Here is a 25,650-nt window from a genome sequence, read left to right as displayed (position 1 = left end):
ACCCAGGAACTTAATCACACTGCAGACAAAGCGAAAAGTTTGAAGAAAGATTGCACGATAGCCCGAATCCCACAAAGCGTGACACTCACGACGATCGCTTCAGTTTTACTTTCTCGGCCACCTCAGAGCTCCGGACTCGGACTTCCGCCCAATCCTAACTTCTCCCGAAACGAGGAACGAAATCGAAATATAACTAACTGCTTCTTTGGTGCACTGGCGCAGCGAGGGAGGACAAACCACACCCGCTTTTAATGGCTGTAGCTGCTGTATTACGGTAAGTTTAAATGTCTGATTGCTTCTTTACAAAACTACAGAGAGAAGTAGGTAAAGGGATAGATTGGGTAAGGACAGCGGCTAGGGGACAGGGAGCATAAAGTAAATAGACCAGGGGGTATGGTGGATAACGAACAGGGCAGCCGATGGGGTAGAATGGACAATGAATAGAGTAATCAATGGACAAGGGGCATGAGGGGTAAGGTGGGTGAGGGGTAGTTAGGATGAGAGAAATGGAAAGAAGGTATGATGGGTGAGATGATGGGTGGATGGGTAGGGTACTAGTACAGTAGAATGGGAAGTAGGTGGTGTACAGTGCCCAGTAAGGGAGCAGATGTGTGTGCGTGTGCAAAGCTGGGTGTCAGTAGGAGTCAGGTGGTAGGAGGGTTGGGATATCCAGGGGAGAGTCAGAGGAGTCAGTGAGTGACTGGAGATCTGTTGTGTAGTTATCAAGGAGCTGAACGAGGGTGGAATCTTCACAAATTTTAACAACATGGGCTCTGGTGAGGAATTCTGGAGAATCACAACAGAATATGAGCAAGAGAGGAGAGAGATAATGGGAACTGCAGATGCTGGAGATTCCAAGATAATAAAATGTGAGGCTGGATGAACACAGCAGGCCAAGCAGCATCTCAGGAGCACAAAAGCTGACGTTGCGGGCCTAGACCCTTGATGAAGGGTCTAGGCCCGAAACGTCAGCTTTTGTGCTCCTGAGATGCTGCTTGGCCTGCTGTGTTCATCCAGCCTCACAGAATATGAGCAAGATCTTTTTTTGATGTTGGGATCAACTAGTTGCATTTTCCAATTATATCCTGAACATCAAGAGGAGATACTTACTGATGATCAGTGTACCATTATCAGGAATTATTGCTCATTACCATCCTCATGATTACTGATTGTCATCTCATTAATACGCAGGTTCTTTCTCCACCATCTGGTAGGTGCTAACCATTCCCGACGTGAAAGTCGCAGCCGGTACCAGGCTCGCCAGTGGCTCCTCAGACCTCCATTTCAGACAGCTGCCATCAACTTCTGAGGGCATGCTCCAATAGGATGCAGCTGCACACAACCTTTGTTCATGGACAGTGGCATCCACCAATTGGCACACCGCCAATCCACTTAAAGGTCATTTCTACACTTCACTGCTGCACAATCAGGGAATAATGGCACCTACCATAACAATGCTGCTGCAAGGATACTTTGCAAGAAGGGACAGACACCAAGCTCACAAAATGAATCAAGCTGCATTTCTGGACTGTTCATACGCTCTCTTAGACTCACTCACTTTGAGCTTACCTAGATAGCTAACTCTTGCTTTTATTTATCGTGGTCATTAAGTTAATTTTGCGACGGTCCCTTGACACCACTGTCAGCAAAATCCTGTTCTGTTGTCAACGGCAATGATTCTCACCTCAGATCTGGAATCAAGCTTTCGTGTCCATGTTTAGATCCATGCTGTAATGAAATCAGGTGTTCAATAGTCTTAGCTGACTCCAAATTGAACACTGATGAATGGCTTACTGTTAAGTGTCATTTGGCAGTAACTGTTGATGACTCCTTACAAAAACTGTTGCTGATTGAGAATAGTTGATGGTACAGATACTGTTTGGAATGAATTTGCTTTGTTCTTTATAATTAGGACTTACCTAGCCAATTTTCATTTTGTTAGGCAGGTGCCATAATTGCAATGGTACTGGGACAACTTGGCTGGATGGCACAGCTGGTTTTGAAGCACTTGATTCAATTGGGTAACCCCGAGTAAGAATAATTAATTGAGGGGAAGCCAACCTCACTGGGCTAAGAATGAATCTGGGTTGAATAAATGGAGTCAAAGGTTGTCACAAAGAATGTTGGCTGAAACAATGGGCTGCCTTCAAAGTATAGATGGTTCTGGCACAGTTAAGGTACATTTCCCCAAACTAAAAAGGTAGGGCTAACAAGTCCAGGGCTCCCTGGATGACAAAAGAGAACAAGACTGCGCCTCCCTAATGGCATTGAACTACTGTAGACGCACAAGAAGACAGCTCACAACCATCTGAACAAGGGCAACCAGGGATGGACAATAGATGCTGGCCCAGCCAGCAATTCTCATGATGCACAGGTAGGAAGAGAAATGGTACGAGAAAAAGCTTTTTTTTTATACAGCTAGTGTTTAAATATAGAATATAGTACCTGATTGTGTAGTAGAATACAGACCAAATAGGGTTTACAGGGTAGGAAAACGGCACTGAGTGAGATGCTAATTTGGAAACTTGGCTGCAGACATGATGGCTGTAACCATTCTGTGGTTTGTTGAATGCAGCCAAGATGCTCTTGACATCCATCCATACATAACCTTTTCTATATCCAGTAATCTCAGTTAATTCTTGATATCACACAGAGAGAATCATACTGGTTGAATAACGGTGTCTGTGATGCTGGCAAAAACATACACACTTTACTCTTGCTCTGTTTTTCTTTTCATGTGCAAGTTTGATAATATGACGTCCTAATATTCCAAATGGATTCAGTTTTGGTTCAGTTTGTTGAAATAGAAAACTGTGTCCTAAAACGATGCGTGCAATTGTGAAAATATACAAACAGGTGACTTATTTTGAAAACCAGGCAAAATGGCAATAAATTCAGACAACTTCACCATCAAAGAATGCCTATCCAATCAATAGTGATGCAAGAAATGCAACCTTCCCTGATTGGCTGCTGATCTGATTTAAGAATGAGATATGCAGTCAACTGGTATCTTTTGTTCCCGTATAACTTCAAAATGAATTGAATGACATCCATGGAGAAGCTTGACAGTGGGGACAATCTAGTCAGTGTTAGTTTTACAGCTTTGATGTTTGATGAGTTCAGTAAGCAAGCAAGGCCAGACTGAAGCAATAGCAAGTAAACTTCTATCAAAAATCCAGTCAGAAACAAATCATAGATTCACAGAATCCCTATAGTGTGGAAGCATGCCATTTGGCCCATCGAGTCCATACCAATCCTCCAAAACAGCATCCCACACAAACCCACCCCACCCCACCCTATCCCTGTAACCCTGCATTTGCCATGGCTAACCAACCTAGGGTTGCACATCCCCAGACACAGTGGACAATTTAGCATGGCCAATCCACCTAAACCTGCACATCTTTGGACTGTGAAAGGAAATAAGAGTACCCAGAAGAAACCCAAGCAGACATGGGGAAAATGTGCCAACCCCACATGGACAGAAGACTTATTATAGTTTAAATTGTACTGTAGTTCAAGATCAAATGCTTTGAACCAAACATTAACAGGAGAAAACATAAACACAGCCATGCATTTCTATAGTAGTTTCACAAACTGCAGATATCTCAAAGCATTTTACAGTCAATGAAGGTTGTACTCCTCAGTTGCGAGTCTGCAGATGGCTAGTCTGGCCTTTCTCTCAAATAATGTTCTCTAACAGTGAGTGTTGTCACCTTGAGACAATTCAATTCTGCTTTCTCCTCTTCTTTTTCCATACTGGTTCTTCACTCCGTTTCAAGATTTCACAAGGATTACTTTAATCCCTCATCTTGCACAGAAGCATTTTTAAGAACAGTCATGAAGTTCAGCTTCCAACTGAATCATAGCAGCAAAACTCCAGGTGGTGTTCTGTCAGGTGATGGCGTTTCCATATATCTGCTGCTCTTGTCCTTCTAGATGGTATGGTTGTAGGCTTGGACGAGGCTGTCTAAGGAGCCTTGGTGAGTTGCCACAGTGTATCATGTAGATGATACCCACTGCTGGTACTGTGCCTTTGTAGTGAAGGGAGTAACTGGTGCAAGTGATGGAATGGGTTGCCAAACAAGCAGGTGGCTCTGTCATGGATTGTGTTGAGCTTCTAGTATTGTTAGAACTGCAGCCAGTCATCCAGGTATGTAGGGGATATTCCATTACTCTTAGGACTTGTGCCTTTTTCTTCAGAATTACCAACTTCAGACCTGTATATATATTTGGCAGGTCCAGTTCAGTTTCCAGTCAATGAATGTGGGAGGTTCAGTGATGTAAATATCATTGAATTTCTAGGCACGTCGGTAAGAATCTTTCCTTTGGAGATGGTCATTCACAGCACAGATGTCATTTGTCATTATCAACCCAAGTCTGGATGATACTGAGGTCTTGCTGCATACAGGCACAGACTGCTTCAGAATTGGAGTTGCAAATGGTGCTGAATATTGTGCAGTCATCAAAGAATATCTTCCTGACTAAGTTTATGGAAGAAAGGTCATTGATAAAGCAGCTGAAGATGGTTGGGCCTAGGACAAAACCATGAGAAACCCCTGAAGAGATGAAATTAAAAAACGCAAGCACTGGAGAAACTTAGCAAGCATAGCAGCATCTGTGGAGAGAGAAACTGAGTTAATGTTTCAAGTTCAATGACTTCTTTGGAACTAAAGATGACAAGCGGAGTTTCTGAAGCACATTGTTTTATTTCACATCTTCACCATTTGCAGTATTCTGCTTTTATTCCTGAATTGATGTCCTCGAACTGAAATGGCTGGCTTCCAACAACCTCAACCGACTTACATTTGTGCTAACAACCCAACAGCATCATTTAAAATGAAACACTGAACTTGCAACAAGAAAATTTGAAATACTAACTTTTAGAGTTGTTGCCTATGCTTCATAGCCTCAGAAACATAATATTTGCCAGCTCATTTGATCAGTGCTTGTAACCACAATATTCTGGTGTTTCTTTTTTTTAGGACCATACATTGAGAATTCTGTTCAAACTGGTCCTGCTCAACTGTCATCATGTTCAATGTGTTATTCATTGTTTCCAGAAGGAGACTACTCAGCTCATGTCCATAGTAGATCTCTAAATAAGCATCAAAATATCCTGTGTTCTGCCTTTTTCCTCTACCCTTGCAAGCTGTTCCTATTTAGATGGTCATCTAATGCCTTCTTGAATACTTCTATTGTACCCGCCTCTACACAGGACCAGACAGTGCATTCCACACCTGAATTACTCATGGTGTGAAAAGATTTTCTCTCACCTTGCGTTTTCTTCTCTTGCCATAAGTCATCAACCAACTGATCACTGGAAATCACTTTCATATGCTGTACTGGCGCAGAGCAAAAAATTTGATTCACTGTCCTGCACAACGTTCAGCACCATTTGATTCACTACCATGTTCTCTCAGATGTCAAAAGTAGCATCTAATTAGCATGTCAATTTAACAATCATGTCAACAAACCATCAGTAGCAACCAACACATGACAAGGACTTTCATCATCACTACTTCACAATATAAAAAGCTTTTACTTTTATGCATTGATCTTCATTCCTGATATCATGTATACCAAGATATACAGCTTAAATAAACTAATTTTAAGCTATAATAGGTGTAATTTAGGATAATACTTGCATCTTTTTCATACCATCCTCACAAACAGATCAGACGATCCAGAGATCAACAATATGCTACCCCTTTGAAGGTGAATTTTCTAAACTCACAGAAACAAGCTGCAAAAATGTCTTTTTTTAAAAAAAAAGTCAGTTATCTTCCCTTCATTTTAATAAAATCTATTCTTTGAGAATGAACTTAAAGAACATGATCCATCAGCAACAGAACTACCAACTTGGCATATTCTCTTATGCAATCAAAAATAATTGCATCGTATTTTGTTCAAGCTCCTGCCTGTTAGATGCAATTAAACTCTCATCATCCCATTGCGAGCCAAACAAAAATACTAAATTCATTTCTTAATGGTGGAAACTTTCAAAAAATCATAATCATGCAACTGTCATTTTCATTAAAATTCTATAGGGAATTTTTTGCCCTCTCCATTAATGCAGTTGGATCAATCACCTATCACGTTCTTTGCTGAGGCATGTCCAATATGAAAACTATACCGAGCAGAAGTGTATCTGACATCCTGCATTAATCTTACTTCTTTCTCTTGAATTCTTCATGGGTTACAAATTTCTAAGAATCAAAGTCAAACTGAGAAAGTTAAAAGTACTGCATTCTTTGGTAAAAAGAAAAACTGCATCCTTTAATTTGAAGTCTGTCAATAATACAGCAATAAACTAAACAGAAAGCCAGATGATAAATCCCCACTGAAAAGTTACATTACAGAAGAGGTCATTCAGCCCATCATTTCTGCACTGACTGAATAAACTGGTCATCCATTTTAATTCCACTTACCCATATCTGAGCAGTAGCATTGCAGGTTACAGAGCTTCATGTGCTGAGGAAGATTCTTTTCAAATGAGTTGAGGGTTTCCACCTCAACTATCAAACTCGGCAGTAAATTCCTGGCCCCACCGGCCTCGGGATGGAAATAATTTTCCTCACGTCCTCTCTAATTATCCTACCAATCACCTTATCTATAGCCTTTGACAATTAACCTTTCAGCAAGGAGAAACAGGTCTTCCTTGTCCACTCTGTCCAAGCTCCTCAATATATTGTACACTTTGATTAAGTCATCAGTGTCCTCAGTTCTACGAAAAACAACCCTAACCTATACGACCGTTTATCGTAGCTGCAATTTTCAAGCCTCAGCAATATTCACTGCCGCAAGACCTGATATTATCCAGGTTCAGGGTGACAAGTGGCAAGTATGAGGAGGCAGTTATGTAGTGGTAATGTCACTGGATTAGTAATTCAGGACCCAAAGCTTATACTATTGGGATATGGGATTAAATCATACCAGCGACAGATGTCGAAATGTGAATTCAATAAAATTTTGGAATAGAAAGTGACTACATAACCATTTTAGATTGCTGTAAAAAAAAAACGCTGGTTCACCAATGTTCTTGAGGCAAGGAAATCTGCCATCCTTCCTTGTCTAGCTTACATGTGACTCCAGACCTACAGAAATATCGTTGACTCTTAAATGCCCTTTATGCAAGTGGGAGTGGGGAAAAAATGCTGGCCTTACCAATCGTGTCCGCATGAATGAATAAAAACAGTCAAATTTCTGCCACACAGGGCCAAGAAGTGACCTTCTCCAACAAGAAAATCTGACTATCGCTTTTTGATATTTAATGGTATTACATTGCTGAATCTCCCTTTATCAACATCCCGGTGGTTTACTGTTGACCAGAAACTGAACAAGCTATGCCATATAAATACTGTGGCTACAAAAGCCGCAAGCTACTCACCTCCAGGCTCCACCATCTAGAAGCACAAATCAAGAATATGATCAAATGGATCCGCTTGCCTGGATATGTGGCAGCTCCAGTAACGCACAAGAACTCAACACCCTCCAGGACAAAGCAGCCAGCTTGATTTGCACCACATCAACAAACATTCACTCCCTCCACCAGTCACACTCAGGAGCAGCACTGTGTACCATCTTCAAGATGTACTGCAGAAGTTCACCAGGGCTCCTTAGACAGCCATTGTCCAAACTCACATCCACTACCAAATAGCAGCACAAGACTTTTTTTTCATTCATTCATAGGATGTGAATTGTGTTGCAAGCCAGGGGAGCTTTTGTTGCTAATTACCAATAGCGCAGTTACAGTCAACCACATTGTGCAGGTCTGGAATCACATGTAGGCCAGACTAGGTAGTAAGAGCTCAGTTACTAAGCTGGCACTGACTTCATTACATTGTTCAATTATCACAAGTGCAACAAAATTTATTTAGCTGTTTAGAAGGCTTTAAAAGCCAAGTATATTCAAGGCCGCATAGGATAGGCTTTTAAATCAGTAAAAGAATCAAGGGTTAGGGGAAAAGGCAGGGAAGTGAGAATTATTAGGTCATGATCTCTTAGAACACAGAGCAGACTTGACAGGCTGAATGGCCTTCTTCTGCATCTTGTAATCTAATGTGAAACTAAACATCTAAAAGAAATTGGTATTAGTAAAGAGGTAGGACTTGAAAAATTAACTCATTAAAAGTTAGGAAATTTTCTGAACCAAAAGAACTTCATCCTTGAATGTTGAAGTAAGTGACTAGAAACATTGTTGATAAATTGGTAGCTCAACATTCTATAGATTCTGGAAATGTTCCTGCTAACTGCAAAGAAGCAAAAATAATCCCAGCAATTAGGGAGTAACAGGGAGACTTGAGGACTAGATATCATATTGTGATGTCAATAGTAGGGAAAATGTTAGAATGTACTATAAGGGATGTGATTACTGGACATTCCAGGAAAAAAGGGTAAAACAAGACAGTTAACATGATTTTGAAAGGGAAATTTTGCTTGACAAACCTGTTTGAAGCTTGAGGATGCTTTCCTTGATTTCTTTAGTTAAACACAAATGATGGGTCCTCCCTTTAGAACGTTTCTTAATGACAGGAAATATTTATTCTGCGTACTCTGAAATATTCCCTTAAATGTCTGCTGCTGCTTCAATATCGATCTTTTCTACAGCCTAGTATCCCAGTTTATTTCAGCTAGCTCGGCTTTCTTACCCATAGTTTTCCTTGTTTAAGTTTAAAATACTAGTCACAAAAACAGAAATTGCTGGAGAAACTAACATTTCAAAATATTAACTCAGCTATCTCTACACAGATGTGAGTTTCTTCATCAGTTTGATTTTGTTTTGGATTTCCAGCATCCACAATTCTGTGCTTTTCTTTTGTTAACTGTTTAAAATCCTAGCGTTAGACCCAATTTTCTCACTTCCAAATTGAAATATACATTTCAATCATATTGTGCTCACTGCTTCCCCATGGTACCTTTACTGAGATCATGAATTAATCTGGCCACATTTCATGTCAGAAGTCAGGCATAACCTGCTCTCTTATGTCCAGAACATGTAGATTCTCAGAAAAATCTCAAAAGCATCTTATGAACGCCTTATCTGGCTACCATTGCCAGTCTGAATTTAAGTTTATATATGGATTAAAACCAATGATTACTTCTGTTCCTTTGTCACAAGTACCCAATATTTCCTTTTGTATATTTCATGCTCCATTTTAGTTAGTTAGGGGATTAGTAATTTGTCTATCAGTGACCTTTCTCTTCAACTGTTCCCAAAACCAATTCTACATCTTGATCTCCTGAACCAAGGTCATCTCTATCACACCATTACCATTCTTGAACAAAAATGCTATACATCTACTATCAACTAGCTTTATATTTTTCTTGCTTTGCATACAAATCAGTTCTCAATGGCATGGCTCGTGAAAATCAACTAATATCAATATTGCCGTATCAATGATAGCAAGAATATATTGGTCCTGCTTTTTTCCCCCCAGTAAAGATCTCAAAAAAAATCTATGAAATGGTTCCCCAAAAATTGGTATAGCACTAAAAAGGTGCTTGGTTTATTGCACGTTGCAGCTTTCACACAAACTGCCACGTTTTCTAAAAAATACTGTACCACATCCCTGTGAAGACCTGACTAGTAAAAATGTTGACTCATTGGTGCCTGGCTCTTCTGAACTTCTACAATGGCCTACTACAAGGAATATCCGTAATATCACCTGATGAAATTTGAGCAGCAGTACCAATACTGCAACATAAACATGATAATGCACAGTCACAAGTAGAGGGCTCTGTCTCAAGACTGCATGAAGAAGCAATAATACTATTAATGGATCTAAAGAAGGAGGAAATCTTTTTACCATAAAGATTTCAAAGCTAATTCTGTCCAGCACCTTCCCCTCTTCTCCCAAATCTAAGAGGAATTCTCCACTTCTTCATCAGAAACCCATATCTCACATAGTAGCATTCTGCAACTCTTACACCTTGAACCTTATCTAATTCTGGATCAACCTGATGAGCTTCAATATCAGAAAGACTTACTGAACACTTCCTGGGATCCTTTATCCACACCCAAAGAAAGTTTCAGATAACTAAACATCTATCATGCTGTCAATTTTATCTCTAACACTACATGAGAAATTTTCCCGTTCTTGCTTTCTGTTTTGGACTTCACTTGGCCTTTCTCTTAGTAGGGAAGAAGCTACTACTTTTGTTCCTACCGAATTGTTACTCGGAACAAGTAAACTCTATCTACAGGTAAACTATGGACAATCTTTGTTAGTACCATTCCAGATATTATGTCACAATTCAGATGCAGCCATTGCAAAAATAAGGATACATATACCACAGTATATCACGTCCCATGGGTTTATCCCTCAGCTTATTCAGTCTGCCCAAAGTTGTATCATTTTGTGACAATGAAAACATTTCAGCCTTTGGACATCACTTCAACATCCCTTTCTGGGATTTTGGGAGTACCTACGTATCTTGGATTGGACTCTGATCCTTCCTCATTAGAATGCTGTCTAGAGGAAGAGGCCATTTTGTTTCTAGCCTCTTAAGCATATTGTCTCCCTGTCTCTCTCTCTCTCTCTCTACTTTTCTCTAGCTCTAAAGACTTTCTCCATTTGTTAATATTCCCTCAATGCATAATTGATTTTTCCTTTTGCTCTGTCAAGTATTTCCATTTCTGATTCATTTTGTTTCTTTTTATTTTCTGTTTCACACAGCTTCATCTTTCTTAATTTTTTGCTAATTCAATTGATCAGCATCTAGTTCACTTCCCTGTTCTTCCCATTTCAAATACCTCAAGGCAAATAATCCTCCTTTTAATTGACTGGAATTTATCTACTTGAAACTTGATTCTTTAAGTGACCTGATAGCAAGTCTGTCAAATACTTATCAAACAACTTTATTTCTAAAAATGTGTTCATTAGTAAACTTTACAATGTGCACAGTATTTTTGGGATATTGTACAGTTCAAATATAACACAGGTCTATAAATCAACCTGTTAGAAGTTAATCAAACAATTAAAGTTATTTGCCTAATTCCTATAGTGACCACTGAACATCCTAAACTGCTTTATAGAAAATGATGTCATAATTTACAAGTGTTGTCATCTTTTATCGTAAAATGAGCAGCAGGCAATTTGAATAAAGCAAACTCCAATAAGCAGAAAGATGATAATAACCAGATAATGTTTTAGCATTCATTGAGAACAAAATTGGTCAGAATCTATAGGTAAATCCCTGTGAAAGAACTCAAGAAACAGAAACAGAAGTAGGCCATTCAACACCTCGAGCTTGCTCTGCTATTCAATAAGATCATGGCTGATTGACTGATTGATTGGAGTCCCAAATCCAGTTTTCTGCATGCTTCCCATAGCCCTGGACTTCCTTCTCAATCTGTCTTAATCAGCCTTGAATATATCCAAAGATACAGTCTTCACTGCTTTCAAGGAAAGAGAATTTCAAACACTAATAATCCTCAAACAATAAATTCTGCTTCAACTCCATCTGAAATGAGAAAGCCATTTCTTTGAAACTTGTAACCTTGTTCTAAATTCACCAATGTGAGGAACTATCCTTTCAGCATTTGACTTGTCAAATAACACTTTTAATCTTTTAAATTGAGAGGCAAATAGGACCTCAGTTCAGATTCCCTCCAAAGACCATCACCATGAACAGTACCGTAATGGAGTGTTAGCTTTCTTTATTATACCTAAATCTACAACCTTTTGACTCAAGGGTGTGCAACTGCAAACAAGCAACTGGGCAGGAAGCCTCTTTGAAGTCGGGAGATATGAATCATTTTACTCTTCAATGAAAACCAAACAAAGCGTTTTTACAACTTACATGCATGTAATTTAGTTATAAGCCACAGCAAAAAAAATGTAAATTACCAATTAATGTAGTGTGCAAAACTCAACTCCTTTCGTATCCAATGTTTACATCCCCTTTATTTATTCATGGGATGTAGGCATTGTTGACTAAGCTGGCACTTATGTCCAAACTTATTTATATTGTGGTTTGAACATAATCAAGGGTATTTCAGAGTTAATCACATTTGTATTGACTCTAAAGTCACATATTAGCAAAATCCCATGCAAGAATTTCCTTACAGGACTTCTATCAACCAGACAGGTTTTTAGAACAAATTTTGTTTCATTGCCTCCAATATTAGAATGAGATTTCACAGATTTGTTTGAACATTCAAATTTAAAATTCCCTTTCTGCAGTAGTGAGATCTAAACTCATTATACTGGGTCACTGGACTTTGTTTCAAGCAACGTAACTGCTATTCTACCATATGCCACACTGCCATATGCCACATGTGGCAGTCACACATAACTGAACAGCTGAAGAACAAATACCTTTACAACCAACAAGCACATGTCTACAAAGATAAAGGGTAGTGACATCCCATGAATAAATAAAGGGGATGTAAACATTGGATACGAAAGGAGTTGAGTTTTGCACACTAAATTAATTGGTAATTTACATTTTTTTTGCTGTGGCTTATAACTAAATTACATGCATATAAAGGGTAGTGATGAGGACCACAACTATATAACCCTGTGTTTAGCAAATTTAGCTCATACAGGCATTAGTCAAGTTCTAATGACATGTGGTTCACAGCATTTTTGGTAAATTTGGGTAGTGTTGTAGAACAGAGACCTAGGGGTTCGGGTACATAATTCTTCAACATTTGCACTAGTGGTAGACAGGATGCTTAACAACGTATTTAACATGCTTGCCTTCATTGCTCAGACCTTACTCAATGTACTCCTGTTGAGTACATGTTGAAGTTGTAGAGAACATTGGTGAGGGCTCTTCTGGAGTACTGTGTGCAGTTCTGATTGCCCTGCTATTAGAAAGATATTATACCTAAATCAAGGATATTGATGTGGGGACCAAAAACATTATTTCTGAGTTTACTCAAAAACCAGACAGCAATGTGAGTTGTGAGGAGGATGCAAAGAGGCTTCATGGGGAGTTACAAAATCTTATTGCGTGGGCAGGAACATGAAAGATGGACAATAATGTGAAAAAATGTAAAACTATCACTTTGGTAGAAAATACAGAAATGCTGAGTAAATCTTAAACGGTGAGAGATTAGAAGTGCTTCTAATCAAAAGGGATTTAGTGTTTTTGTTTATCAACCACTGAAATCTAACATTCGGGTGCAGTCACAAAATAGGAAGGCAAATAGTACGTTGACTTTTCTTTGGCAAGAGGATTCGAGTGTAAAAGTAAACAGACCTTGCTGCAGTCGTATAGAGCCTTGGAGAGGGTGTACCTGGAGCGTTGTGTACAAGTGTGGTCTCCTTACCCACAGAGATATGTTTGCCATAAAGAAAGTGCAATGAAGGCTTACCAGACTGATCTCAAGAATGGCAGGATTGTCCCAGGAGAGACTGAGGCCTAAATTCTCTAAAAATTTAGAAAAAGAGGGGGAACGTTACCGAAGGATACAAAATTCTTAAAGGTCTGAACAAAGTACATGAAAGAAGGATATTTTCCCTGTGGGTAGAACCCAGGAGGATAGAATAAGAGACAGGCCATTGAGGACACAGAGGAGGAGGAATTTGTTCACTCAGAGTTGTGAATCTTTGGAACACAACTCCCCCGAGGGCTATGTAGGTCATTGAACATATTCAGAACAAAGATCAATAGCTTGCTGATATCAAAGGATCTGGAGATAGTGCAGGAAAATGGTGTTGAGATAGAGGTGAGTTATGATCGAGCTGAGTGGCAGAACAGCCATGAGGAGTCGAATGGCCTATTGTTGCTCTTAATTTTCTGTATTTTTTGTATTCCCTGAACTATTACTTTACTTTGGAGGCTTTGAGTAAAGATTTTTTTCCTCCAAATTTACTTTCAATATTTGAACTTTTTTGCTGTTTTGCAGAAAACTACACATTACGATGAAACAAATAGACCAATATGAACTGCTAAAATTACATCGCACATAGCAGCTTCTACAAAACCCTTGAGTTTTTCATAGGCACATTTTTGGTGTCTCAGGTGAGCTATAACTGTTTTTTAAATCTAATGTAGCGCAGGATACTAATTCAATCATCAGTGTGCACATACCCACAAGAGGAGACAAAGGAAATTGAGCCAGCTTAATCTGTGAGGTTTACTAAAGACAAAAACTGTACTTCACATCCAATATTTTCTGTGCTAAGTCAGCCATGCATTTTCTTCAACAAGTATACTGTCAGGATTAGGATAATGTGACCAAAAGTGAGTGTTTTTCTTTGCTAAAAGACAGTTTGGATTTCAAAGGAGTGACATATGAGTGTTGGACTGTCTTTGTGAAGGGGTTTAAAATTTATTTGGTCAGTCTTTCTGGGAGCATGACTTTAAACCAGCATGTGTTGGGCAGCAGGCAACTGCCAATGATTACAGGAACATCAATGAAGCTTCTTTATTCAGCAGTGGGGGTTATGACAGGAGAGAGAAAACATTAAACTATTAGCTTCAGTAAAACGTACACATGTAAGTTTTTTTTTTAAATTTAGCTTAGGAGCTCTTGGATACAGTGTAGTGGAGTACCTAGCTGAATTGAAACAAGTATCTAAATAACTTTGTCCAAAAAAGATTGCTTAGATCAGTTAAGGAAATATGTTACTTCAGTGAAGGGGGTACAGCTTCTGAAACTTCTGAATATTTGGTTAGAACTATACAGATTATTAACAGATGCAGGAAGACTAAAGTTCTCAGCTGTGAAAGGGATTAAGGGAAAAGGTCGCACACAGTGCACAGCACCCAAACTGAGAAAAAAGCAACTAAGTCAAACATTTGATAGGGAAGGAAACAGTATCAATTGTGAAGTGATGGAGCCGGGGTATAGATGGGATTTTGTTTGCCTGTTTTTCAGAAAATTGTTCAGCTGTGTTATACATACATACATAGCTTGTTTCGATTCATTTCATTTTTATTTCTTTGTGAATAAACATGTTTCATTGTTCACACAAAACATGAAGTTTTTTTATGTTTCAGTGAAATACCATGTTAAAAAAAATATGAAATATCATCTACACAGCCAGATTTATTCTGACTTGTCTAGTACTAATATCAACTGGGGTCATAAGAAGAAAATAAAAATGATCTCCGGTGTGCAGTCTATATTACCATAACTGAAGTTCATATTTTAAAGTTTTAAAAGAGGGTCTTCCTAGTTTCAACAACTCACCTACTGTAAAATACGTCACACCCAGGTCTCACGTAGCTTCTATCAGAAATATCCAGTAGGTTCAACTCAAACGCGTATTACACCTTAAAGAAAACGAATTGAAGCTTCAAATTCTGTGTAAAGCAAATAAATTGCTGAACATTATGTTATTTTAATGGAATATGTAAAGACAGAATAGGTTTCATATGAGACATTTCTAACAAAATATTTAAAATTAAAACCTATTGATGATCTACTGGAAGAAATCCTCAGGAAACATAAATAGGGATAGCACACGTCTGAACTAGCTATTGCAATAGGTTTTGCTGCACAATTCAAAATAAATTATGATCTGTCCCTAGTTTTACTCATGCTCTAAATGTTAAAAAATTCAAGTTTTGCATTTAATTCTTGTACAGAAAATGTCCAATCTCTCAGCATGACTTGTTAATACTCTTACAATAACATAACATGCAGAACTGCTGATAATATTACAATTTATTATAACTCAGCCAATGCCCTCTTCCTTTCATAACCAGGGCAACCTTTACCTCACATATCTTCTCCAATTACTACTTTGTTTGTAGACTCCCTTTCCTCATCAAGATCCTTCAATTTCATTCCAATCTCCATGCCTACACTTTACAACAATTCTGCATCTGAATCCCTCTCATTCATTTATGCCCAAAGTACACGACTGCCTTTGTGATAATGAGAAATTAAAGAGAGGAGGATGGCAATGATGTATAAAAAAAGAAAAGGTTGAGGTGGAGGAGAAGGAAAGGATTTGTGGTACGGGTGAATCGGGCACAAGATGGTGTGTTACTCAAATGGATAAAGGATCTACAACAAAAATTTATCAATGAACATCAGACTGTAGGTTTGGAGGGAAAGTGCATTAAGCAAGCATTACTCTAATCATTATATCTGTGGACTGAAAAATTGAAAGAAACTCCTCATCTGAGTATAACTCCACAGATTTATTAGCTGACAGAGGTCAACTTACACAACACGTACAGTCTTAAACATGATTTTAGCATCCAAAAGAAAGGTTTGTCTTAAACAGCAGGGAAATTTATACACTACAATATACAGTATTTTTGAAAATAATGAATGTGAACAGTTGGCATTTCCTCAGAAATCATTTATTCCATTCTTAGACTGTGAATCGTTCACCAAAAAAGTACTGGCTCAAAAACTGATAGATTTAAGGTAATTGTCCACAGAATTATGAAGGTTAACATTAAATGCTTCTTTCGCCCCTGCAGATACTGCTCCAGCAATTAGTCATCAACTTCGGACTCACTATCATCCCATCTGATTAGCTGCAGTTTGCTTCTTCCAATATCCCTTGCACTCCAATAACGGAACAAATACGCTCTGCAAAACAAAAAACAGTTGTTTCAATACCTTTAGCTCCTTGTCAACATAGTAAAACTATGCACCAAAGTTGTGATAAGCGAAATACCCTGCGTATAAATTATTTTCACAATTCTTCTCAAAAAAAGTTATATTTGTCAACAGTGAAGAACATCAAGCAGTAAGTTTTTCCTTTCAGTCTCAGGCAGGGATGCTGCCTATGCCACCCTGTAGCTATGAAACATATGGGTATAAAGGCTGCTCCATACATTGTTGGCTCCATACTTGGCATCACATCACCTATTTACAGAGTTATAGGGACATACAGCGTGGAAACAGACGCTCAATCCAACCAGTCCACACCAAACATAACCCAAACGAGGCTTGGGGACCGCTTTGCAGAACACCTATGCTTGCTTTGCACTAAACAACTGCACCGCCCAGTCGCAAACCATTTCAACACCCCCTGCCATTCCTCAGACGACATGTCCATCCTGGGCCTCCTGCAGTGCCACAATGATGCCACCCAAAAGTTGCAGGAGCAGCACCTCATATTCCACTTGGGAACCCTGCAACCCAATGGTATCAATGTGGACTTCACAAGCTTCGAAATGACCCCTCCCCCATCGCATCTCAAAACCAAGCCAACTTGTCCCTGCCTCCCTAACCTGTCCTTCCTTCCACCCATCCCCCTTGTGACATGAGTCACAATCTGTATAGGAAAAAAAACTGCCACCATGTCTTTTTTAAATCTCATTCCTCTCACCTTAACAATGTGTCCCAAAGTCTTGAAATTCCTGATCCGAGGGAAAATAGCAACCACCATCAACTCTATCTATACTCCACATTACTTTATAAATTTCTATCAGATCACCTCTCAAACTCCTAAGCTCCAGTGAAAAAAGTCCCAGTCTTTCTTTATAACTCAAACCTTCCATTCAGGCAATATCCTGATAGATTTCTTCTGAAAGCTCTGCAATTTAATAATATCCTTCCAATAACTGGATGACCAGAAGTGGACATTATTCCAGAAGAGGACTTATCAATGTCCTGTACAACCGCAACCTGACTTCCCAACTCCTGTACTCAAAGGACTGAGCAATGAAGGCAAGCATGCCAAATGCCTTTTTAACCACCCTATCTATATGTAATGCAAATTTAAAAGAATTATGTACCTGCGGCGCTAGGTCCCTCTGTTCTACAACACTATCCAGGCCCTACCATTAATTGTCTAAGTCCTACCCTCGTTTGTTGTACCTAAAATGCAATACCTCACAATTATGCAGATTGAACTCCAACTGCCACTTTTCAGGCCATTGACCCATATGATCAAAATCCCTTAACAATCTAAAAAAAAACATACTTAACCAACTGCTATGCCACCAATTTTGGTGTCATCTGCAAACTTACTAACCGTGTCTTCTATATTCTCATCCAAATGATTTTTATAAATGACAAATAAAAGAGGATCTAGAACCGATTTCTGTGGAATACCGCTGGTCATAGGCCTCCAGTCCGAAAAGCAACCCTCCACCATTACTCTGTCTCCTGCCGATGAGCCAATTATGTATTGAATTGGCAGGCTCACCCTGAATCCCATGTGACCTAACTTTACAAATTAGTTTACCATGCAGGACCTTGTCAAAGACTTTATTAAAATCCAAATAAACAATGTCTATTGCTCTGCCATCAATCTTTTTGACAACTGTCTCAAAAAACTCACTCGAGTTTGTGAGATATGATTTTCCCCAGTTTCTCCTGACCAACCTTACTTAAACAAAGCTACGACATTAGCCACCCTCCAATCATCAGCCACCTCATGCATAGTTGTGCATGATGCAAATATTTCTGCAAGGGGTCTCGCAATTTCCTCCCGTACTTCCCACAACATTTCCGGAGATGTATCCACCTTTATAAGTTTATTTCTCTGCATTCTCTCGACTCCATTTCTTTCTCTACAGTAAAAACTGATGCAAAATATTCACTTAGTGTCCCGCCAGTCTCCTGGGGTTCAACACAAAGATGACCTCCTTGATCTTTAAGAGACCATACCTTCTCTCTAGTTACCCTCTTGCTTTTAATGTGTTTGTAGAATTTCTTTAGATTAACCTTATCAGTCAATGCTATCTCATATAACAAGGCGTGGAGCTGGATGAACACAGCAGGCCAAGCAGCATCTTAGGAGCACAAAAGCTGACGTTTCAGGCCTAGACCCTTCATCAGAACCCGAAATGTCAGCTTTTGTGCTCCTAAGACGCTGCTTGGCCTGCTGTGTTCATCCAGCTCCACACTTTGTTATCTCAGATTCTACAGCATCTGCAGTTCCCATTATCTCTGAATGCTATCTCATATCCCCTCTTTGCCTCCCTTATTTCTCTCTCAAGATTGTCCCTACACTCTTTATACTGGTTAAGAGATTCAACTCAACCAAGTTATCTGTATCAAAAATAAGATTCTCTTTTACTCTTGACTAAACCCACAATATCTTTATTCATTCGTTGTTCCTTAATCTTACCAGCCTTACCTTTCACTCTATTAGAAACATGATGCCTCTGAACTCTTGCCATCACACTCTTGAATACCTCCCACTTGTCAGATGTCCTTTTACGTGCAAACAGTCTACTCCTGTCAACTTTTGAAAGTTCTTGTCTCATACCATTAAAATTTGCCTTATCTCAGTTAAAAACTTTAACTTTTATGGAAGGCTTACCCTCTTCCATACCATTTTGAAACTAATAGAATTATGACTGCTAGATCCAAATTGATCCGCCACTTTTACTTCAGTCACCTGAACTGTTTTTTTGCCCAAATGAAGGTCTAGATATGCTCCTTCTCTGGTAGGAACATCCACATATTGATAAAGAAAATTTTCTTGAACACATTTGACAAATTCTTCACCATCCAAACCTTTAACACTACGGTAAACCCAGTCAATGTTTGGGAAATTAAAATCCCTGTTATTAGAATGATTTTGTGCTTACATATATCTGAGATCACCCTACATATTTGTTTCTTCATTTCCCTCTTACCATTGGGGGAGGGGGGCTATAGTCTAATCCCAAAGTGATCATTTCTTATTTGTAATTTCTACCCATATATTTTCACTGGATGATTTTTCAGAAATATCTTCCCCAGTTACAGCAGTAATGTATACCTCAGTCAAAAAATTCCACCCCTCCCCCTACTTTCTAGCCTCTTTTTCTATGCTTCCTGTAGCATCTAAAACCCATGTCCCTCAATGAATGGTAGTTTCACAAAGGGGGCTCGACAGAGCAATTAATCTGGTACAGGTTGGAAATTCAGCTTCCGAATAGTAAATAGGTTATCCGATTCCAAACATTAGATATGCTTTGATCTAAAACTGGTTCTAAACATGCTATGTCAGACTTGTTCAGCATGGGTGTTAAATATTCTGAGATTCAAAATGTCTCTCATGACCTTCGTAACAAGGCAACACTCACTATGAAATGAACCATATCACTTAAAAATCACAGGCTGGAACTGTCACAGAGGTTTAGCGAAACATGATCAACCATTACTGCATCATTGAACTAAACAGCTCAATGAGTACATATTACAAGTCAAACCTCAGGCTAGAACCCTGAATAGAATCGGCATTAATACAGTAAGAAAATATCCAACACAATACTGGCCCTTACACAATTTAAACAACTTAAAATTTTAAACAAACTCAAGTGAAATAATATCACAGAATTTCCAAATGCTGCCATGTTCAAAAGAAATAAATTACTCCTTAAATGACAAGGAGATCACTAATATTATTTCAAATACCATAGTGTGGCATGTCCTTAAAACAACAATATGAAGCAGTATGTATCATTTCTACTGTTGCGAATGAGGAATTGAAAACCAGAACACTAATAAATGTTAGCTCAGAAGGACCTAGGCATCTTGCACGTGAATAAAAGAGTTTACATGCAAATAATGTAAGCGATTAGGAAGACAAATTGCATGTTAGCTTCATTTCAGCAATGCTCCAATACAACGATAATGGAATACTTGCTTTATTTAAATGCTTTTATTGTTATGGTATTACCCAAACCCAAAGTACAGAAGATGCTGAAGATATGAAAAACAAAGTGCAAAAGAAACACAGCAGGTCTAGCAGCATCTGTGGAGTTAGAAATGGAGTTAGGTGTTTCAAGTGCAATATAACATTTCTTAACTGAAGTTCTGTAGATGTCATATATCAGGCATAACACCTGGAATGACAAGAACATTCACCCTCCAAAGGTTGTGAATCTTTGGATTTCTTTATCCAAGGAAGTTGTAGATTCTCAATTTAAGAGTATATTCAAGTCTGACATAGATCTCAAGAATACAAAGTTAGGGCAACAAAGTGGACATGCTTCAGACATGGTCCTTGTTAACTGTGGATCAAATTTGAGGGAATAAACGCCTACCTCTCTTGTCATATTTCCTTTATTTATAATTCCCTTGCAAATCAATCCCTCCATTTATGTACTCAATAGCCTGGTGGCAAGAGGATTGCATTTAGAACACAGAACATTACAGCACAGTAGAGGCGCTTCCGCCCTCGATGTTGCCCCCATCTGTGAAACCAATCTGAATCTCATCTAACCTACACTATTCCATTATCACCCATACGTTTATCCAATGACCATTTAAATGTCCTTAAAAGATGGTGAGTCAACTACTGTTGCAGGCAGGGCATTCCACGCCCTTTCTGCTCTCTGAGTAAAGAACCTATCTATCACCCCTCAATTTAAAGCTATGTCCCCATTTTTTTCCACACACCGAAAAGTGACAGAGGAAGTCAACAAAGTTTGGAGCTGGAGGAGCATGGCAGGCCAGGCAGCGTCAGTGGAGGAGAGTCAATGCTTTGGGTTGGGACCATTCTTCAGAACTGAAGTAAAGTACAGAGGATGCTGAAGGAGGATCCCGACCTGAAACATCCACATTCCTATTTCTCTGATGCTGCCTGACCTGCTGTGTTCCTCCAGCTCAACACCATGTTGACTCTGACACCAGCATCTGCAGTTCTGGGTATCTTCGAATGACAGAGGAAAGTTCGATCAAGACGTTCAAATGGGCATTCAATGATGATTATTTTAAAAAGAGGCAACATGTAGGGTACAGGAAAAAGGTAGAAGATCAGCACCAAGTTAAAGTTAGTGAGTGCAGACACGATGGTCCAGATAGCCTTTTCCAGCACTGTAACAATTCTGAGTTATGCAGTATGAACTTATAGACAAAAATAATATAACCAAAATATCTAATTTAGAGTTTGTATGATTTATGTACATCAAGGCAAGTCCAACATTTATTTTTGTTAATTATTTTGAAATATTTTGAGGCAACCACTAGTAATCTGCGTTATTTCTAAATTGTGCAAAAACTTTGAACATTTGAATTTAGGACGAATGGTTCATAAGTTTGCACATGACACTAAAACTGGTGGTGTAGTGGACAACAAAGAAGATTACCTCAAGACTACAAAGGGACCTTGATCCAATGGGCCAAGGAGTGGCAGATGGAGTTTAATTTGTTCAGTTTCTGGTCATGATAACCCCAGAATGTTGATAGTGGGGTATTCATGTGGCTTAAATCAGAGATACAATTTAATCTGGATGTCATGAGTATCATTAGTATTAGAATTTAGATGAGGGTGGGGGATCTAAGTGCTGATCAGTGATTAAGAAATCTATTTGAAAAGGTGTTCTTTAGCAACAGAAAAATCAAGACTAGAAGCCAATATAGGTCAACAAATCTAAAGGTGATTGGTGGAACAGGACTTGTTAAGACACAGGCAACAAAGTTTGGTTGACACTGGGTTGAAGGCACACAGATGAAAACAGGCAATGTTAGGGTTGGCACAAATATGAGGTTCATAGCTGGTCACTGGATCAGATACGACACCAAGTTTGCAAATAGCCTGGTTTTATCTCGGCCAGAGAGAGAGGGATGGAGTCAGTAGCCAAGAGACTGAGTTTACAGCAGGGACTTTAAACGTTGGCTTCAATTCTTCCAAAAGTTACGAGGAGAAAATTTGATTAGTACTGGATATCAGATAAATCAGACCATTAACAATAGCAACAGTAAAGCAATCGAGAGAGGGATGAAGAGGTAGAACTGGGTGTCATCGACGCGCACATGAAAATGAACACACAGCTTGTGGGTGATGTCACAAGGAATAGCATGTAGATAGGAAACAAGACCAAAAACAAAATCAACAAAAATTTATCCAAAAAAGTTTGTGAATCACTTGGGCTGGAAATGCACCAGGCATGGGTCCTCAATGGAACAAAAAAAGCCATTCTGGAAGCTGGCCTTCAGCAGAGCCCAGACTAAGACTGGCCCTAGCATAACAAGTTTACAGGTTATAGTCCCACTTCAGAACTAGGGAACATAAAAGTTTGACACTGAAATACAATACTAATAGAGCACTGCACTGTCTATTTAAGCAGTTAAACTCAGGTCCCCACTGCCATCTTAGTTGGCTTGTGGTAAATGAGTAAATCTTAGTAAATATCCCAATATTTTAAAGAGTTTATTCCCGGTGTTCTAGCTAGTATTTATCAACACCAAAGATAATCTGATAATTATCACATTATGAATCAATTCATAAACTTGGGAGGGCTACAAATTTACGGATTACAAGCAGTAGTAGTCCATTCAATTCCCTGAGCTCACACCACCACGGAATCACATCACAATCACCATAGCACCAGACATTTCCATCTATCCTCGTAGCAAGAACCCATCTACCCCGTTACCTGTGTGATTTTTTTTCAAGTTGAAACAAATGTGACAACAAATCAATTTATCAATGATTAAACAATGCCGCAATCGGCATTTGCTGTCGATCAAACTCGAAATATTTTACACCAATTCAGATACGCCCCCGTAAGAAAGTTTACAGATGTTGCCTACCAGCAAAGTAATGCAACAGACATGTGTTTCACTAACCAACATGAGCAAAATCCCGCAGAGGAACAGAAGGGCAAGTGTAAAGCTGGAGCAAAGTGCACTCTGGTGTGAGTGACTCCTTCGAGACTGTTACAAGGTGGACATTTACAGGGGAAAATGATAAAAGATGAAGTAAACCCAGGGGCCAAGGCCTAGTCTAGGTCCGGCCTCCACCGAAGGCCGCCTTCCCCGTTACCTCGAGGGGCAGCCTCGGCGAAGATCACAAAGGCCCGGGTAAACCCGTTGCTGCCGGGAGCCGGTTTGGGCTCCACGCCATCCATTTGCTGCACTCACCTCGCCCACCTCCCCGGTCCCGGCCCCGGCTCCGGTCCAGTCTCCGCGGTCAGTGCCGGCTCCGCCGGCTCCCGGAGCAGGACAGCGCCCTCCAGAGTCTCAGACAGAAACAACTGACCCCTCTCTGTTGGGGAACTGCATATGTAACATTTCATGCCTTCCTGGTTTCCAACTGTTTACATATTTCTGAAATATTGCTTTCGTCCACGATGTCTAAACTGGAGATCTCCAAATCAAAAATCAGACAACACAAGAAATGCCAACTAATCATGTCTGCCCCAAGTACAGTCGTGTGATTAACACACAACGTGATTTGAACACATAGGAAACAAGTACAAAACAAACTCACTTTCATCTCCACACGCAAGAGAAAGATCAAGGGGTTGGCTGGGCCCAAGCCCACAGCAAAAAGTCATGTGGATTACGTCCCAAACTGCAGTCAACCTTAGTTTCATTCTTGGAGCCGGAAAGCTGGGGTTTCGGGGTCTAGACCCAAAACATCAGCTTTACTGCTCCTCTGATACTGCTTGGCCTGCTGTGTTTGTCCAGCTCTACACCTTGTTATCTCAGATTCTCCAGCACCTGCAGTTCCTACTATCTCAGTTTCATCTTTGATTGGTGTGTGCACTAATGGGTCAAGTTGGGTGGTATGACTCATAACCGAGAAAACAATCTTTTTTGATTAATTTGTCTCTACTTGAGCAGTTAAGAATCAAAACCACATTGCTGGAGTCACAAGGGGACATTACTGAATCAGTTTTTAAAAAACACAATCAACACAGTTACCATTAAATCCAAAGATCCAGTCCAAAGATGTGCAGGCTAGGTGGATCAGTCATGCTAAATTGCCCGTAGTGTTTAGGGGTGTGTGGCTTCTAGGGGGTGGGATGCTTCAAGAGGCAGTGTGGACTTATTGGGCCGAAGGGCCTGTTTCCACACTGTAGGGAATCTAATCTAATCTAAATCGTCTGTTGTTCCTGCCATTGTTTTGAACCTATAATCCCCAAGACATTAGCCTAGGGGGTGGGATTACATATCCACTGTCATTACCATTATCCCGCTGCTGCTGCCATTTCAGGCAACTACGCAAGTAAAACTTAAGTTCCTGAAAGGAAAGGAAAGAATTTCTAAGATTGCTTAAATTAAAAGCTGAGAGAAATGCTTGCAGTCTACTTTTGAGTTGAGACATAGTATATTAGCAAAAACCAAGAATGCTTTGTTCCTGAAAGTGAAACAAAAGTAACAATCTTCCTAAGAACAACACCAACTGCAGATAACAAATTGTGAGGCTGGATGAACACAGCATGCCAAGCAGCATCTCAGGAGCACAAAAGCTGACGTTTCAGGCCTAGACCCTTCATCAGAGAGGGGGATGGGGGGAGGGAACTGGAATAAATAGGGAGAGAGGGGGAGGCGGACCGAAGATGGAGAGTAAAGAAGATAGGTGGAGAGAGTGTAGGTGGGGAGGTAGGGAGGGGATAGGTCAGTCCAGGGAAGACGGACAGGTCAAGGAGGTGGGATGATGTTAGTAGGTAGCTGGGGGTGCGGCTTGGGGTGGGAGGAAGGGATGGGTGAGAGGAAGAACCGTTTAGGGAGGCAGGGACAGGTTGGACTGGTTTTGGGATGCAGTGGGTGGGGGGGAAGAGCTGGGCTGGTTGTGTGGTGCAGTGGGGGGAGGGGACGAACTGGGCTGGTTTAGGGATGCAGTGGGGGAAGGGGAGATTTTGAAACTGGTGAAGTCCACATTGATACCATATGGCTGCAGGGTTCCCAGGCGGAATATGAGTTGCTGTTCCTGCAACCTTCGGGTGGCATCATTGTGGCAGTGCAGGAGGCCCATGATGGACATGTCATCAAGAGAATGGGAGGGGGAGTGGAAATGGTTTGCGACTGGGAGGTGCAGTTGCTTGTTGCGAACT

General features: G+C 39.9%; 1 protein-coding gene across 6 annotated transcripts in view; it reads right to left on the bottom strand.

Moving 5' to 3' along the window:
• Positions 1–24,261, bottom strand: part of tpk1 (thiamin pyrophosphokinase 1) — a 330,085-nt gene extending 305,824 nt beyond the window's left edge. The window contains exons 1-3 of one of the 6 annotated variants that reach the window (XM_048554379.2): positions 24,081–24,261; positions 16,434–16,507; positions 15,149–15,231 (exon numbers count right to left, since the gene is read on the bottom strand). The gene's annotated coding sequence lies outside the window, so the exon portion shown is untranslated. Of the gene's footprint in view, positions 1–2; positions 599–15,148; positions 15,232–16,433; positions 16,508–23,437; positions 23,595–23,633; positions 23,862–24,080 lie in introns of those variants that run through there. The other 5 variants (XM_048554344.2, XM_048554361.2, XM_048554389.2 and 2 more) reach the window with 5 other exon arrangements.
• Between the last annotated feature and the right edge of the window lie 1,389 nt (positions 24,262–25,650).

The sequence above is a fragment of the Stegostoma tigrinum genome, chromosome 2 (genome assembly GCF_030684315.1).
Source record: "Stegostoma tigrinum isolate sSteTig4 chromosome 2, sSteTig4.hap1, whole genome shotgun sequence".
Lineage (NCBI taxonomy): Eukaryota > Metazoa > Chordata > Chondrichthyes > Orectolobiformes > Stegostomatidae > Stegostoma > Stegostoma tigrinum.
Note: the sequence above shows the minus strand (reverse complement) of the source record. Positions and strands in the feature narration are given on the sequence as shown.